The sequence below is a fragment of the Ruditapes philippinarum genome, unplaced genomic scaffold (genome assembly GCF_026571515.1).
Source record: "Ruditapes philippinarum isolate M1 unplaced genomic scaffold, ASM2657151v2 ctg5656_1_1_1_1, whole genome shotgun sequence".
Taxonomy (NCBI): domain Eukaryota; kingdom Metazoa; phylum Mollusca; class Bivalvia; order Venerida; family Veneridae; genus Ruditapes; species Ruditapes philippinarum.
Genome location: NW_026858548.1, coordinates 33,002 through 52,876, shown reverse-complemented (window position 1 = coordinate 52,876; position 19,875 = coordinate 33,002). Strand labels below are relative to the sequence as shown.

General features: G+C 31.8%; 1 non-coding gene across 1 annotated transcript; it reads right to left on the bottom strand.

Annotated features, from left to right (window-relative positions):
• Positions 1 to 18,161: 18,161 nt before the first annotated feature.
• On the bottom strand, positions 18,162 to 18,243 carry Trnal-uag (transfer RNA leucine (anticodon UAG)). Its single transcript has one exon. It is a non-coding gene; the product is annotated as a tRNA-Leu (tRNA).
• Positions 18,244 to 19,875: the final 1,632 nt, after the last annotated feature.

Sequence of the window (19,875 nt, the reverse complement as noted above, 5' to 3'; positions counted from 1 at the left end):
GAACGTTGCCTTCGCCTTGTTGATATTTAATCTTGTCTTTTTTGCAATATGTAATTTGCGAGGTAACAGAAAATGGACAATTCGCCCTTTCTTCCCTCTCATCTCTTTTCTTGCGAGAATTTTTATCAAACATTTTTCTGTCGACTTAGGGAATCTTCTACCTCTGTGTGTGGACATTGGGAGCTGCGTTCATTGAATGCCGCCTTTCCTTGTCGATCTTGTTTATCATATTTCATCCGTGACAGATATGCCTTTTCACATTGCAATCCTGTTTTCGCCACCACCACGTCTTCGGTTTGGAACATGGACCAACAAAATCTGGAAAACAAAGGATCCCTGGAAGCATTAATTACAACAAAATTACATTTGAATTGCAGACTCGGTTTGATTGAGTCTGTACATGAGGGATAATGAATAAGTGCAACATCCCTCACGCCCCCTAGCACCGGTTTGAGCGGTACTCAATTCTCAACACTTAATAGTGCTGGCATCAATGATAACGAAGGACCAGAAAAATATAACACCACTGAAGTGAAGTACGGGGCAACTTTTTACAGCTGCCACACATCACTTGACACCTGCTGTTGTGAAGTATAAAAATCTGGAAACAAAGTGATCCCTCTGCCAACGTGATTTGGTTGAGCAACTCCCAATCTGATTTGACAATTTTTTCATCAAAGATTTCTATCAGGGTCTTTGTTTTATCATTAAGGTATTTCTTAAAATAAAAATAATGTCGTGCTGAACGATCTTCAAGGATCGAAAATATAACATCATTTATTAAATGTGCGGGGAGACTTTTCACAGCCGCCACAAGGCACAAATAAGTTTGACAATGACATTAGACAAAGGCAATGTTTGTCCCTTGTTCATTTTTTTAGTTGTCAATGTGCTCAGGGCGCATAATGAAATCTCGTCTGTTTTAATTTTCACATAATGTCAAAATCCATCAGCTCTATTTCCTTAATCAGTTTCACCAGTATAGCGCTTCACACTTTGATACTTTTGCGCATTTGTTCAGAAGATGTCCCAATTTTAAAGCCAGGATAGGATTTTCAAAACAATTTACAACAGTGTCAAATTTGCACAAAGTCCTAGCAGATGTCACTGCTTAAGGAAATTTCGCTTCACAATTATGTCTGCCATACATCTTATATCTGAATATTGTTCTCTAGCGTAAATAAAAAAACGGCCTTACTCTCGCAACTTTGACTAATCTAATGTGTGATCGTACGTGAGGCAGTTGACCGTGCTTTTGGTAAAGTTTTTCTCCATTTTTTTTATATAATTCTGTCGTTCCGAGCGGCAGTTGTCACCTCATTTGATGCCATGTTACTCACAACATTAGTTTTCAGACCCTTCTTAACAAAAGGACATACTTGTTTGTGTCTCCACAAACTTTCCTTGAAAAAGAAACCTAAAAAACAAGAATAAAGATCAACAAGGCAAAGGCAACGTTCAAACCACCTTCTTGTCAATCTACATTCCATTGGAACGTTCTCATTGTCGCATGTTTCATGCTTTTTTATTCTTTTTAGTTGTGCATCTTTAAAAATATTATGGAATGCTCTCTCTTTGTTCAAAGCTGGCAAATTTGTACATGCGGAATAAAATCAGATGTGCCACTTGAAGAATCAGGTATAATATCATTTTCACACCAGTTTGATACATCATCATTATCACTAAAGTCAGGCAAGTAATGTTTTTTCTCAACGATGAAGTCTGGATCATTTACAGAGTCATCCAATTATTCAGACTCCGAAAAAATACTTCATTCGTCTTTTTCGTGGTCTAAAGTGTTGTTGTCAGACCAGCACTGATCCAAGCAGTTTTCAGTAAACATTAATTGATGCTTTTTAATTCAATGTAGTTATAATAGACATTGTAAAGATGATTGAAAGGACATGAACCTATGAAAAAGAAGAGCTGCATTGTGATGAAACCAAGTTTTAACAACCAAGCATTAGTAAAGAAAAAATGACGCAAACTAAGGCTGTGTCACTCATAAAAAAGAGAGCTATGATGGCCCTAGGTCGCTGATAGGTCTTTAAAAGCTACAAGACTTATTGTATAAGTCTACTTCACAATGCTTTACATATCCCAAATCTCTTCACGCTAGGCCCTGTGGCTTCTCACAGAAAGATTTTTTAAGTTTTCCCAATATAACTCTATGTAGAACTTGTGATCCTAGAGTGGCGTCATTTTTGACCAAGCCTCAAGGGCCATAATTAGTCCCCAACCCGTTTAACATGAGGGGACTTTAGGTTTACCCTCTGTCTGTCCGTCTGCCTGTCTGTCCGTCTGTCTGTCAGTCCACAAAACTGGATCCCGCGATAACGCAAAAAGTACTAAAAATATTTTTATGAAACTTGATATATGGATAGATGGCAGTATGGAGATTATGCACGTCTTTTTCTTTTGTTCCTATGTTGAAAATTCTGGTTGCTATGGCAACAAATAGTTTGAAAATATGGCAAATTTAACACATAAACTGGATCCAGTGATAACTCAAAAAGTACTGAAAATATTTTTATGAAACTTGAAATATGGGTAGATGGCAGTCTGGAGATTATGTTTCTTCCTATTTTGAAAATTCTGGTTGCTTTGGCAACAAATAGTCTGAAAATATGGCAAATTTAACACATAAACTGGATCCAGTGATAACTCAAAAAGTGCTGAAAATATTTTTATGAAACTTGAAATATGGGTAGATGGCAGTTTGGAGATTATGCACATCTTTTTTTTTTCTTCCTATGTTGAAAATTCTGGTTGCTATGGCAACAAATAGCCTGAATTTCAAGATTTCTGATTTAAATTTTTCAGCTTTTTCACTATAAGTTCTTTATTTCTTAAGGTGTTTACTTCAAACTTTAAATATAAGTTTCTGGTCATCAACCACATCATATGTGACAAGGTTTACAACTCTAGCACAAAAATTAATCAGTATTACCTCCCTTGAACTTAGAATTTTTATATGAAAAAAAATGTTGTCTTTTTTAAATAATTTCCTAATGTATCTACTTCAAACTTCATATATATGTTTCTTATTATCACTCAACATTTTTGAGAAGGTTAAATACTCTAGCAAGACTATTTCCAGAATTATGTCCCCTTTGAACTTAGACTTTTTTCGAGAGATTGGTATTTTTTACTCCAACTTCTTCATTCCTTATAGGATTTACGGTACTTTAAAATCCCACATCGTAATAATATGACAAGTTTGTATAAACATAATTTCCTTACAAGGCAGAGAAACTTAACACATTACTGATTTAAGTTCATTCATGTCATTCATTCACTGGTAAAATTGAATGGCCAAATTGGCCCATCAGAATGTTGCTGGGGTTCTAACCGGTAGGGGACTTATGGACCGCTTGCAATACTATGATAATTGCTTGTTTAAACAATCTTGGTAGAGATGCTCTACAGGATGCTTCCAATCGAATATCTCAACTCTAGGCCTTATGGTTTCTAACAAGAAGATCTAAAAGTTCAGTTTTCCCTAAATAACTCTATGTAAAACTTGTGACCCCTGGGGCTGGGTCTTTTTTTACCAAGGGGCCATGATTTGAACAATTTGGGTAGTATAGTTAGACTTGTCGGTGATTTTCAAAAGTGTATCATTTGGTTAAGTGTTATATATCAAATTAAAGGTCTCCATGCAACGAAATGGTGTAAAAACATGTCTGTACCTTTGATAGTAAAGGAATAATTGGATTTTGAAAAAAAAAATTCACTTTTTTCTGACGTTTTTGCCACATACCGGTTGTTAACCGTTATTTTTTTCCTTAGTGAAAATAGTTTAAGAGTAATACACCAACTAATTTAAAAGGTTTTTACTGGACAGTAGAATGATGTTTATTTATTCAGTGTATGCATGTCTAAGGAAAAATAATAAAATAAAATAATCTCAGAATTTTATGTTTTTTTCTCTTTGTCGCTTTAATCACAATTAAAACAGTTACTGTGTTCAAGTTCTACAAACAAATAACCATGGCTGTTAACTTAAAGACAAATGCATTTGTATATGCTTCTTTAAGGCTTAATAACACAACTTCGATAGTTTCTACTAAAAATAAGTATCTTTCCTGAATATTAATACACTTTCATACCTCGGCTCAAATATGTCAAGACATGTTAATCATGTTTCAATGTCAATTGAATGACAATTTAAAGTCATACTGTTTTTTTATTATTACTTTTACAGATTGTACTAAATAACTGTCACTTGTGAACATCCTGGAACACATCAATTCACTAATATCTGCAAATCATTCCGGAAGATTGTGGTATGTATAAACTGCAGGGTCATCATCGTAGATAATGTTGAACCAGTCTGGAAATGATGGGACCTGTTCAATATAAAGGTTGATACATCAATAAGTATGAGCAAAAGATGATGTTTTTGGAGTACCTGTTAGTTTTTTCACAGTTTCTGTAGGTAGTGCTGTGTGTGCGCCTCCAGGTAAATGATCCTTGAATAATTTCTGACACAGCTGTGCCATTGCCGGCAGTAAGATTTCTAAGAACATTTCCACGTAATCATCAAAAACATCATCACTATTAATGAATCATAAATAGGACCTTTTACTATTTAATGTGTCCTCGCCAAACAACCTTTCCCTTTCATAATTCATTAATGTTTTGCTTGAATTTTCTTAAGTTGTGTTAAGCTGAGCATATTTTTTCATTCATTTCAATAATTTTTGTCTCTCCATTTTTCAAGTATATTTCCACAGTGGGACAGGTAATGAACTTTTTGATAGCAGACCAAGGGCCTTCACTCCAGAACAAATGCAACAGTTTTAAGGTCATGCAGAATGGACTTTAATAGCCTGTTTACAAACTCCATACTCTTGAAGAAAGTATTTTATCTCGAGTTGTGCTGCAGAAAAAATAACGATGCTTGCATTCTCATACAAAACATTTGAATTCGTGTCCCTTTGTATGATTCTCAGGGGCACATTTCTCAGGCCTTTCTCATGCAGGAGTTCTTTAGGTTTATGTAAATGGTTGAATTTTTCCCTTGGGGGCACCAACTTTTATTCTCATCCCCACCTCCTTCTCCAAAGGCCTTTGTGTTGCCTCTCGAAAGGGCGACATTACCAAGTCATATTCTTTATATTTGGGGTCTGCTAAGGGTAATTTGCCATCAAATTATTCATTTTTAACCCCTTTTGGTACAATTTTTCATCATTTTAAGCAGAATTTACAAGACCACTAAAGAAATTTTACAAAAGTGCTGAAAATTTTTTTTTCTCATCTTACTAAAAGGAAAATAATTTTGGTGTATTTAAAAATGTAATTATTTCTTTTCTAAAAGATTCGAGGAAATCATTGAATTTTTAATTCAGTTGCAGTCCCTGTGCGGACTTGTGGCTATTTTATGATCACGAATCTTTTAGAAACCCAGAAACAGTGCATTTTTTATTCCAAATCACCAAGTATTTGTTAAAAACTTTCAGTGTATTATCAGGTTGATTTAGTTTATATTTCTCGTAAACCTAATGCCCATAAGTTACCATCTTCATCTGCTGCTTCAAGCCCATATACTTACTCCCAAATTTTGATGTTTCGCCGGTCATTAATGTTGTATTCTGTTTGGCTGAGAAAATTTCACAAAGCTGTGTATGTGCTTAATCTAGTCTCTGAATATTCATTGGTAAAACAGAAGACATACAAGGCAATTTGTTAGCAGCAGCACTTACCAGTTTTAATACAGCACTTATTACACTTGACACTTTTGATGCAGAAACATTATGTGTAAGAAGTTCATAAACACATGTTTTAAAGAATGTGTATATTTTCTACTATTTTCATCAAAAACATATAAAGTTCTTTCCTTAATATCTATGTCTTTTAATAAGTCACTCAAGTACTCACACTTTTCATTCATTTCTTTTTTTTCACTTTAGTTTTACAACTTTTCAGTTTTGCTACAGTTACTTGCAAATTACTCTCTAAATCTTTTATTTTATTTTCTCCTTCTTTAATACTTTCAGATAACTTTAAGTTTTCTTCGTTTTTTGAATGTTGCCATTTTATATCTAAAAGGAATCCCATTCAAAACTTATGCTTTGGGGAGAACATGACAGGCTTGTTGGTAGGAATTTTTGGTAACTGGAATTGGCAACTTATATGAAACCATTTTATTTAAAAGACCCCCAGGTTTTGTGCTTAAATTTTCTAAACTTAAATTCTTGATTAAGAACTTTTTTAATGATTTTTTATATGCTTCCGAAAAGGTAAAAGATCTGTTTCCAAAGACTTTTGTTCTATTAAATTTGATTACAATCTGATTGAACCAGGACTTTTTTGATAATTAAACACTTCATTGTTAGTTAATTTTTTCCCAATCCTTATTGATTCAGTATATAAAGTTAAAGCATGGTTATTTATTGTTCTGGGCAAAATTATGACCATTTAAGTTTGAGAAACTCTTTTCCCAGTAAACTTTTTGCTTTCAATTTTCTTTTTATTCAGTTTGTGGTTCCACTTCCCCCAACCCAAATTTAAACCGTTTAAAACGGTTTCCCAAGTTTTAGTTATTTTTCATGGTTTTAAAACATCATCAAAAGTGTTAAAATTCTTTTAAAACCCACCTAAAATTCATTTTTGGTTCCTAATTAAACTTTTTTATGGGACAAAAATCTTTTAAAGGAATTTCTGACACCCTCTACCCTTTTTCCTGATCCCGGGGAATTATTTATTTAACTAAATAAAAGCAGGTTTATGAACCCAAAGAAATTTTTGCGAAAAGCAAACGGTTTAAATAGCAAAAACCATTTCCATGCAGCAAAGCAAAAAAGAAAATTTTTAAAAAGAAATTTTTAAAAATTAAAAAATAAAAATTTTTTTTCTTTTTTTCAAATCTAAAATGTTGAAGGGTATTACACACAATATCCATTTGTTTTTAAAAAAATTCAAATATCCATCCTTTATTCCTAAAATTTTTAATTGATAGTTTGGTTTAAAATCAAATGTAAAGAGTTACTGGCTTTCAATTATTAAATCCTTTGTACTATAATTTAAAATCTAGCATAATTTTAAGCGAAAAAGTAAGGTTGTAAGGTTGAGAAAAAACTGGGGAAATACATGAACAAGGAAAGTCAGAATCTCTTCTACTAAACTTGCTTGGTCAATACGTCTCTTCTTTGGAAAATACTGGACGTCCTAAAAAAATAATTGGGTCAATTTTCTATCATTTTGTTCTAAAAAGAGTTTATTATCTTATAATGTAACTATTAGAATTTAACAAAAATTTTCTACCATAAATAAATAGGAAGGTGTCCAAACTTTTTTAAGAAAAATTTTAATTTTGATGATAAAAATGGAAATTTATTTTCAATGAAACTATAATATTGGGTTTTATTTAAAGGATGAATTTTGCCCAATTCCCAGTTTTCTTCCATCTTTGCTTAAAAAGTAAAGATTAAAGTGCCTGAAACCTGAAGATTGGATCAACTTAAATTTAAATTTTATGATAAACCTTCAATGTTATAAAAAGATAAAACAGGAATCCCTAAAAAAGCCCAACACGGCAAAATTGAAAATGGTTGCAGGATCGGTTTGATTGAGGCCCTGTTTTCACGAAAAGGTCCTGAATGTTATTGCTTCTGCAATAAAACATTTCATTTTTACCAAATTTTCATTTTCTCTAGGCCTGGCCAACTTTAGAGAGGAGAATCTTCCCATGGAAAGTATCTTGAACTTTCAGCTCTGAATCTAGCAAAAGTTCAAAACATCTAGATATAAACTTACTGGAACATGTCTGTATACAATATAGATCTATTGAACCCAGCTTATCCAATGCAATGGACTTGAGGGTTTGACTTATATGGCTATGTCCAAAAATCCGGGATAATTTTCAGGTTCTTCATTATTGCCTAGAAAATATCTTTTTTTGTTTCTTTTTTAAAAATAAAGTTTTTTTTAAGAAGAACAAAGGGAAAATTTATATTTGGTGTAAAAAAACACTAACCCATTTTTCCCTTTCATCCGAAAAAATTTTTACATTTAGTTTTTTAACCCAAACCCTAAACCAGGAATTAAGATAAACATTTGCAAAATTTTAAAATTTCCAAAAGGGAAACTGAAAAATGATAAACTTTTAAAAAAAAATTTTGTTTTAAAACTGGTGCAAAAAGAATTTAAAACATATACAAAAATAAGCCCAAAATGTAGATGTGCCCCCTGTAAAAATTTTAAAATTTTATTTTTTTTTTAAAAATTTTGGGCCCCAAAAAATTACAAAAAGTTTTTTTTAAAAATTAATAATCCCATTAATCAGTGACTCGATTTTCCAAAAAATCCCAAGTCGCAAATTTTCATATGAAATTCCCCAGATAAAAATCAAACTTTCGTTTTGAAGGTCAATTCACACGGACAGCGAAGGTAGAGCGAATGCATTAATTTCATAAATTATTGATACAAAACGAATTGAATAAGGCTAAAAATACTATGTGGTGTTTTGAAAGGTTTTTATTAACTTAATATACCTACACAATTGTTCAAAGTTTGCCTTTTTTCAGTTAAAAAATAAAAATACTTTTTAAATACTTAAGCGTTTTTTACCCTCGTTTTGGTATTTTAGGAAAGTTAAAAATACTTGAAAATACTCGCGCATCATTCCAAATAAGGAGGTCAACTGACACGCTTCTGTTCAAAATGGCCGCCAACAACGAGTGTCAAAGAATATTTATTGTGTTATTTTACCAAAAATACCGGAATAAATCGATTTTTTAAAAATGTTTCCGCACCTGCTTCAGTTAGAATAAGTATTTGTTTTATAAATCAAACCATTTTAAAACATGTTATTGAAAAATCTTATGCATAATATATAATTAAAAATCATAAGTAAAAACATTTTCATAGAAGGGGATTCCGCTATGACGTCATTCAGTGACATCCATAGTATCGTCCTCTACATGATGCTTCATACCAAATATCTAAATGCTAGGTATTGTGGTTTCTAGGTGCTAGGGGGCGTGGATGGTAGTTTGCACTTGACAGTACCGTCCATGAACAGGTCAATCAAACCGAGCCTGCAACATTTTTCAATTTTGCCGCGTTGGGTTTTCTTTAGAGATTCTTATTTCACTCAGACAGAAAGATTGTTTAAGCTTTTCCTATACAACTTGTGACCCATGGGGCGGAGTCATTTTTGACCCAAGAGCCATGATTAGAACAAAATTGTAAGAGGTTCTCTAGATGATGCTTCATACTAAATATATAAACTCTAAGCCTTGTGGTTTCTGAGCAGAAATTATTTTAAGTTTTTCCTTTTGGTTGCCATAGCAACCAGAGTTCTGCATGGAATTGAATGTTTTGAACAATTGTAAAAGAGCTTTATGCATAGAATATCCCAGGCAAGTTTCTTTGCATTTGGCCAAGCGGTTTCAGAGATGATGTTGTTTGAAGCAAAATGTAGATTGACGAACGCGCGCACTGACGGATGACAGACACCGTGGGATCAGAAAGCCTTACCATGTCACTATCAAACAGGTGTGCTAAAAAAGGAAAAGAGAAATTCTAATATTAGTGACCTTGAAAACAGAACCCTGGGCAGCAATCTTTTATTGTGTCTTGATATAAGCGAGACATACATTGAGCTTGGAGTTCGTAGGTTAAAGGATACTTTAGATATTGAGCAGAGCGAAAAGATGACACTTAAGTTTCAAAACCCATCCATGAATAACAAACGTTTGGTCATAACATATTTACATATTTAATGTTTGACCTCAAAGTCTCAAAATGCATCCATGAATAACAAAATTAGGCCAGACAAATTTCAGGATCTATAAACCAACCGACATGGTGACTGCAAACAGGCTCTCCCCCACATGTCGCTTGTGGTGGTAAAATAACCAATAAGACTTCTTTGTATATGCAACTAGCCTTCAAAAGCAACCCTGAACCTTTATATTTTCAAATTAAAGACAAATGACTCATTAAAATAACAAATGCCAATATAGCAGTTTATCACTGCCACTATTGGGCAAAACAATAATCAACTCATTGAAAAATAAAGCACTAGTTTCTAGTACAAACAGTCTGGTTTACACGCAGCTAGACAGAAACCTACACACTGAGGTATTATAATTTTAAATTTGATTTTTAGTACTATTTTTTTCACACACATGAAATCAATAAATTAGAAAATGATTTATTTAACCGATGTTCCTATCCAACATCTATGAACACACTCCAATTAGATATATATCATAAATTGATTGCATACTCAATGTTCAATGTGTTATCCTTAGATTTAATCAAGTGTTAGACCCATTAAGTCAAAAATTTAGCATTTGACAAAGTTTTAGACCCACTTAGTCAATAATGTTACACTCAATTATGTTTAGACCTATTTGTAAATATTGTTCACTGCTTGACATAATTGTCAATGTGCGGATACAATTTGACAGATACATTGAGGGAAGCTCATATGACTGTATTAGGAAAATGCCAAAATAATATTTGTAAATTGTTTAAGTTTCACCCCTTTTTTGACAAACTAATTGTATATTTGTAATCTAACTGTTAATAAAATTATTTGTAAGTTTAAATCTCAAGATAATTACGTCAAAACGTTCACATACAATACAGTTACAAAATATATACACTTGTGGAATACACTTGATATATTTGTTTATGATATTGTTTGTTCTCTATTGGAGGAAGGTAAAGTAAACTGTAACAAACTGTTTTTTGTATCCATTTCTATAGCAACTTTTTATATGATTTGCACTCCAGATGATAATTTTACCCAACAATAATCATTGAAAACATGCAATGAATTGTTCACTGGATTTTATCATGTCATATATATTGTCTTAAAATCAAATTAGGAGGCAGATTGGAAATGTCGTAAAGCTTAAAGTAATAAATATTTCAACAAGGATGGCGTGCAATATCAACATAAAATTCAAATTTCCTTACAAAAAATGAGGTCTTTTCAGAAGAAGAAAGAAACAGACATTCAAAGTATCAAACCTTATGTAATTTCGATATTTTATTACTTGTATAAAACATGCGAATTTGGAATGAATATGATCATTTCCAACACATTAAACATCTGTGATTACGCATCTTGATATCAGAGCTTATTGAAAGCTAAAAGTTTGATACTTCTTTTGCCAAGAAATACAAAGAAAAAAGAAATTAAAAAGAAAATAACATAGTATATACCTAAGAAAGAACAACCGGTATTTATTTTCAATACGATTTTTCGAATAACTACATGCAATCCATGTATCAAAATTTAGGGGAAAATATTTAATTCTAAGCCACAATGTAATAAAACAAATGCTTTACAGCCGCTATAAAATGTTAATAATGATTCCAAGAAAGTTCAGTGACAAGATACTTCGAATGTTTATTTGATAAAATCATCACAATGTGTGCATTTCCTCCAAGCAAATTTTCAAATGATTCAAACCTTATAGAAGTAATCGTCTTGTCTTAAACATTTGTCTCTTTGTGATTATAAAATGATGAAAGTATCAAAAGTTAGATGAAGTACCAATTATATTTTGTAACATAAAAATGTATCTATGCGATTTCATATTAAAGTCATACATACAAAAGCTTCTGTAAATTACAATATAATTGTTATTTACTAGAAAAATGTGTGATTAAATCAACTTAAGAGCACTATTATCATAGAAATATCAATCTTAACCTAATTTTAAAAATATATTATACAGCTGCAAGACTAGGCACCCTTTGAATAGTTCTTATTGTTAAATTTAAAGGACAATGAAGTTTGAATTTGAATACGCAGACCACTAAATCAATGATAACAAAAAAGGGCTATTTTTGACCATCTTCATCAAGTCATGCATTACATTTGAAGACATCAATTATAGCGAGTCTGATGAAAATGTTACTTTGTATCAGCCTTACCGAAAAACAAAATGTCATTTTGATATTCAAACATCATGATAAAATATCTTAAACTATTAATAGTTTTGCTATATGTATGCTTTAAGCTTGTATCTGCAACAAACGCCATGCGCTTAGTGGTGATAAATCTTAAAGTGCCATTATGCTCATATTTTCATTGTCAAATTTATCTGAATTTATTAAATGTTACAAAAGATTGACTGTTATCATTTTGTAATTGTCCAACAGTTGATATTGAAAAATGTTCAGGATAAAAGATATGTCGGCCTTAAACATAAAAAGACTGCCCCACTTTTTTTATAAATTGAACGTTACAGGTAAAAACCGATGAATATCTATAGACATTTCATTGGACCACAAGAGTTATTTATCATTCATACGAAGTTATTTTTAAAATTTAAAGTAATTATGGCAAAGAAAATGTAAACTTATTTTCATTTTAACCTTTCCAAGCCCTAAGATGGACATAATGTCTTTTTAAAAAATGATTTCTTTAAATTTAATTTTGATTTTGAGAGTTCACATCACACAATTAATTTTAAATTTTAGAGAATATTATTTGTTAAAATATTTTTACTTCGATTATGAATATGATATTTTTAAGCAATTTATATAAAAATATAAGCTTCACCTCCTATGTTTTAAATTAATACTCTTAAATGCGAAATGGACAATTACATTGTAATTTGCCTTTTTTATTGGACCTAAATACGTATAGCTTTATCTAGCTTTATTTGATTTAAGGAGAGGCCGTGGCACTTGGCTTAAATGGAAACTGAATTCATTTTAACTATCAAATGGTACAGCAATAAATTGAAAAGAAAAAAACAATGCGTCACCATAATGCAATAACTGATTAACTGCTATTAAATTAAAAAGAACATATTCCGTTATTGCACTAAAATGACGCATTATGTGAATTAAAGAAATGCTCTTTTCTACCCTGAAATATAAAAAATTAACAATGACTTTTATAAATCTTCTGGCTAAGTTTCCATTAAAAGAAAATACAAAAGTTGCGCGTGACTCCTCACTATAAAACTGTTTATATTTCCGTGTGGAAAATAAAGAAAGCTAATCCGGAAAACAATTCTTCTCACTCAAGAAAGTAATGTTATATTTTTCTGTTAACCATATGTCATAGCAATTTCTTTCCAGACGAAGAAATGTAAAAAGTTTGATTTCTGAAATAAAGTATTGCAGATCAGCACGCGATCGTGGTGCGTTTATTTCTTCTCATAAATGGCCAATTCTGTCCATTCAGACTGAAGAAAAGTACAAGTAAAATATTGTCATCTTCTAATGTGTTCTGAAGCGATTGAATCAAAATTATTGTCCATATGATGCCTATCATTACATGATATAATTTATGAATCTATCATATTCAGTTTATTTGTGCGTAGTCAGTAATAATTTTATCACAATCTATTTCGCCTTGATTATTATTATAAAAATGAGTTTATTGTTTCATAATATTCTCTGAAGATAATATTCATTTTGAAAACGAGTATCTGTCTTTGACCAAAACGGCAAAAGTAAACAGTAATTTCATTTGAATAAACACAAGTTATTATATCGGTATACGGTATTTTATTTTCATCACTAGAGTTTAATTGTCTATATTTATTTATTGTTCAGCTTGTGAATAGTTAGACGATCATGTCAATATATTACAATAAAAAACTTTAGTGATAATCGTCGCTTCATTCATGTGCAAATATCGCTGAACATATCTTAGGGAATGGCCCCCTGAAATGGTGTTATAACCATTAGCCCAACCCTTTTGTATATTTACATTTATGTATTTATATAAAATTGTGAAAATTTATGTGTGTGTATAAATATGTATGTAACATATAAACAGTTTAAACAGAACATATCTAAGAGTTGTTCAGATTTTAGGGGTCATATGTAAAACCAACTCAATAGAAGGTATGATTGATCTATAATTGTGCACTGACATACATAATAGAATATGTTTTTTTTTGTTTGAAAATTGGCATTCTGGACGATGTCTTTAATAAAAAGCATACAATAGTAATCGCAATAAAATATATTGATATTTCGATTGTAAATAGTGTAAGAAAATTTAAATGTATGCATGGTAAATAAATCCAATTTATCTTATATCCTCATATCAATAAACTGCCAGTTTGAAAATGAATGTCCAGTGGAATATATTTAGACGTTAACAACTGACTCTGTTTACAGATAATACAATATATTCCCGGCAGTACGCATGCATCAACAAAAACAGAACCTTTACATCTAGATAAGTGTACAATATGCCATTTTATTGAAAAATGATGATGTATTATGTTGCCGTTATCACATTTACGCGCAACATAACCAGTGATAATATTATGAATTCAATAAAAGCTTCAGCAATATACAGAAGGTCACATATGAGACAACTTGTTACATTTATGTTTTGGGAAGTTTTACAAGTTGTTGTATGTTGCATCTTCGTCGATGTAAAACCTGTATCATATTTATTATGTATTCAGAGTAATGTAATATTGTATGCACTTAATTGTCGAGGGAGATGATGAAGAATATTTTCTAAAATTAAGTTTTGTTTTTGTTTGTTTGTTTTAGATGTGAAACATTTGATATTTTGAAGAGCAATGCCATTTTTTATAAGTCAATGTGCACATAATAATGTTATGGAAACGAACCTTTTCATATACTTGATTCATGAAACCATACGCTGAAATAGTGCTGCACTCGAAACGTATTTTTATGGTTTTATTTTAAAAATATTAAGAATGTTAATATAACACAATTCACAACTAGACGCTCAGACATTTTCGTGTTTTTTTATATTTCTATATTCATGTTACCTGTAGTCCTTAGATAGGTGCAACAGATAATCATTTATAATTGATTTGATCGGCTGTAACTTTTTCTTCGGAAAACATTTACTTGATAGGCATTATGATTAAAAGGTCTAAATTGTTTCGTGATTTATCAGTATTCATCATGTTTGTGGTTAGTTTAGTAAAGATAATATTCTACAACGATAATGACACTACTAGTCTTTTAAAACACTGAAAATTATGCTAATTTTAAAAATGATGTCTTGTCATAATTATTCGACATTTCTGTAAGATTTCTTACATGTATAAGAAATTGTTTCCAAATATAAGAACAATATGTTTGGGTGCAGTTGCTTTTGGTCATAAAGGGTTCTGAATATAATATATGTTGCCCTTCCTTGTTCAGGTTATGTCTGATATTTCAAGTGGACTAATGTAGATTGTATAGACTGAATTTAATTGTACAGACATACTTGCCTATTGCTACGATCATTATATCTTAAAATTTATTGATTCATTTTAACTAAAATGGAGTTATTTTTTCTATCCTTGCATTGTGAATATTTTTTAGAAACATCAAACGAACAGGGTACTTCTATAATTATTGATTACGAACGATCAGATGAGCCAAAATGTGAAAAAGTGACTGCTTATTTGTCGGACACAGATTCCTTATTAAATCACGTCTCGAAATAAGCAACAAATTGTGTGAGGGAAAAAACGTGACATTTTGCAAAAACAGAAGACTTTTTTCAGACAGATGTAAATTTAAGTCTAGACGCTAAATATTATTGATTTAAAGATATTTCCACAAATTGACAGATCAATACATAGTAATAGTTTTTGTTATATGTGAATTTTATATTCAGGTAGGTTTAAAATGGTTTTGACATAATATCCCAAAGCATTCCACATTCTTATTATTATTACCAGTGTAGTGCTCGTCAGTTGCAAGAAAATGAAATGACTATGATTTGAAAAAGACAAGACAGTTCTTTGTTAAAAATAAGCCAAGTCAAAATACATGATCGCAGTTTCATTTATATTATTTACTTGAAAAATATTTTACGAATCGGCCTTTATATATGTCTATACAGTAGGCCAAAAATAAGCAATTTGATTGTTTTTATTATACAAATGTTAATAAATGGTATGCTTTGAGTGGCGGCGTGGCCCAGTGGTTATTGCGTTGTACTAGTAAGCTAAGGATTGCCGGCCACTTGGGCTCAAACCCCGTCAGGAACAAGCCGTTGTTTCCATGAACAAATATCTTTACAATAATTTCAGGAATGTTCCAATAAGCCTTTAGCTTCCAATACAGTCGAACTAAAAATGGCATGAATAGATGGTACACTAATTGTAAGACTTTTTATCAGCTAATTTTACATTCGTAACTCGTTCTTATTATACCATTTATCTTTTGCATATCATTGCTTTGTCCTCTTTCAATGTTAAGGTTAAATCACACTTTTTCTGTCATCATGCGTTTTGTAGAATGTTTGTCTGCTTTCAAAAAATGCACTCAAATAATCCTCTTTTACTATGAACTTTGACAATCAATTGTTATATCGATTTAAAAAAAAATCTTAGATGACAATTTCTGAAGCACCGGTATCAAGTCAATATGAAAGCTTGAAAGTAAGCAACCAATTTGATACAGGAGTATAGACGTAACGTTTCCGGTTGAGGGTTCAATAGTTCAATTGATATCTCAAGGAAAGTTCATTGTTTTTCTTGTAAATTCATTTCTCGCAAAGATTGCAGTGTTTTTGCAAGACATATTGTAAAAGTTTACACAAGTATGCTCTATTTTTGATCGCTCAGAAAATAAGTAAAGTTTTGTCATTTAAATTGTTTGTTTTTTTGTAGAAAGTCTTTCTCAAGAATTATACTCCTCTTTCTATTAAAATGTTAATGTTGTGTCCCGTATACTTTTAAAAAGCTGAGAGTTTTTTTTTAATATTGATTTATATATATATATATATATTGATATAATCTCACTTGTTAACTCAGGTCGTATGTCGTTATCGGCATTGTTTACATTTTACATGTACCGATAAACGCTTTTGTGTTAATTTTGGGGACTGACAACTATAAATTACGTCAGAATTATAAAGAGTAATGATTTATTTCGTTAATTGTTTACATATTTTCTTATAATCAGCGTACATTTAGCTAGAAAGTAGCATTTATCGTAATTTTACTCGATAAACTTTGACAGGTGTTGTTGTTGTTCGCTGATGCATTATGGGTTGTGTGACTTCCGTTGTCAATAGCAATTGCTGCCTAAACTCAGTAAACAAACTGTTTCAAAGTAATGTATCATCAAAAGCAACAAACTTATAGCCAATCCATGGTACTAATTATTATAAATATTATATGTATCAATTTATCGTATTTTTATGTAAACTTTCATAGAACTTTAGCTAAGAATTGTTGATGTTCGGACGTTCGGTTGGTTGACAGCGTTCTTTGTGTATGGAATTGATCGTTTCCGAACGTCAAATGTTCAGTTTTCGAACGTCGAACATTGTCAACCGACCAAAACGTACTGTTGAACATTTTTCGAACCTTCTTATGTTCGTTTTCTCAGATTTGGTATAAATAGGCCAGAAAACGACCAACTTCAGTCAGTTTTCATTTAACTTTCGGTTAGTCTACATTATTGCCGTGTTCTTCTGAACGGCAAATTTTACTTATTTTACGGCAAAATAAAACATAGTCTTTAGATTATTATTTTACATTTAATCAATTATTGTCTAAAAATAATTGATCAGAACTTTATCATTTTTGTTACACATTAATACGGTCACTGACTCGACCAAACTTTATATTTACGTTGTCATATTTTTGAATAGAAATTAAACGGCAGTCGCGGTAATAATTTAGGTGAAGTCTATGTAAGACATAGCTATCGGATATTTAAGACTGAATTATATACATGTGTTGATGTTATTTACAATACTGTTATTTGAATATTTGACAATTTAATTTATTAACAGTTTATCACTAATTAAAATTAGTAAACTGTGAACAGTCTTTCTTCTTTGTGACTCAATTTTAATCTAAAACTGGCGTACCTCCAGAAGTAAGGAAGTGTTATCAAGTACTGTGGAGTACAGTGTCCTAGCCATACAGAGTCATACAGAGTAGCCCACTATTGACAGATGTCATAATAGCATATTTCAGCCAAATAGATCTATATAGACTTTGACAGTCATCCGAATCAAGTATCAACAGTCCCCCTAACCCTAACAATTTCTATTTTATATAAAACATTGTTATATTTGTGATCCTTTCATTGTTCGTAAATACAATATCGTTCTCTACAGTCCAGTACGATTATTGATCACCAAGTTTTGATCACGTTACTACATTTTTAAGAGGATTAAAGGGGCCTGGTACCATATAGCTGGACCGTAGCGTAACATTTAATGGTGGCAGCGGTTGGATTCGAACCCACGCCTCCGAGAAGACTGGTGCCTAAAACCAGTGCCTTAGACCGCTCGGCCACGCTACCTGGCGAGGGTTCGAATCCCACCATAAAGTGCCCGGTACCACAGCCCCTATGAACACCCCAGTGATCAGAAGCAGGTCGCCTGGCTCAACGGTTGGCCAGAGTACTCCTTGCTTGGATGAGAGAGACTCCGAGAATTTACTCCCTGGATTGCTCAACCTAAACCATGACGACCCCCTATTACGGGAAACAGAGAGTTTTAATGTAAATCCATCCATGGCATCTGTTCAGACACAGACAGATGGGGCAGGTGAAGAGGAGCCACCTAGGAAGCGACCTAGGTTGGATGAAGATCACGGTGTGATCGCTGCTGCACTGCAGTCTATAGCCTCCTCTACTATGGAGGGTATGAAGAACATAGTAGAGGCAATTAATAGTAACACCCGAGCCATCCGGTGCAAAGAAAAGACGCATGAAAAGATCGTAGACGAACTGGCCCGGATAGAGAGAAAGATTGCTCAAATGGAAAGAACTACCAACAAAGGAAAGGAAAATAAGCCATTAAAAAACGTAGTAAAGGAAATATGAACATAATAATTTTGAATAAAGTAAATGAATGAACTGTCACCACTCTTCCAACATGAGACTTAAACTCATTTAACATGAAGCAAACAATGTGACATTGTGACATTTTATTTCTTAAGTCGTGACTAACGTTTTATTCACATGTGTTTTGACAGTGTAAAGCCGTGCAGCATAAAACATACACATATATATTAAATCAACAACAAACAATATGACATTGTACGTGATATTTTATTTTGTGAAATAGTGACAAACATTTATTTGAATTAAACAGTGTTAATTACTACTGTGTTAATTACTATAACATGGCTATCTACAACATAGACAATGAACTAGTGAATCGAATTATTATGAATATCTGGAACACATATAGACTGTACATTTAAAAGTGAAACATATTGAAATATAAAAATGTGAAGAATATAAACATTGAAAATGGACTTTATAGACATTGACATCGACCTTGGTGCTATTTATATTACTTAATCGTTATTATCATTATTGATGAACACTATGTGTAACGTTGGTGTAAATTAACTTTATTGACTATTTAAAACTATTGTTAATCAATGAAGGAGAAATGTGCATAAACTGTTCACATGTGCCTATACATAACATGCATAATTTTCATTATCTGTGTTTCGTATGCTTAAGATAGTACTTTTACTTTAAAGGGAGCTTCCCTACATTATTAGTCTTAAAGGTCAATGCCCGAGTTTTGTGATGACTATGTTAGAGGTGCATAAACTTCATTATTTTTGTTATTGTAAGACGGCAGCAGGAGCTTTGCCTTAATAAGAGGGGGGTAATGATATAATCTCACTTGTTAACTCAGGTCGTATGTCATTATCGGCATTGTTTACATTTAACATGTACCGATAAACACTTTTGTGTTAATTTTGGGGACTGACAACTATAAATTACGTCAGAATTATAAAGAGTAATGATTTATTTCATTAATTGTTTACATATTTTCTTATAATCAGCGTACATTTAGCTAGAAAGTAGCATTTATCGTAATTTTACTCGATAAACTTTGACATGTGTTGTTGTTGTTCGCTGATGCATTATGGGTTGTGTGACTTCCGTTGTCAATAGCAATTGCTGCCT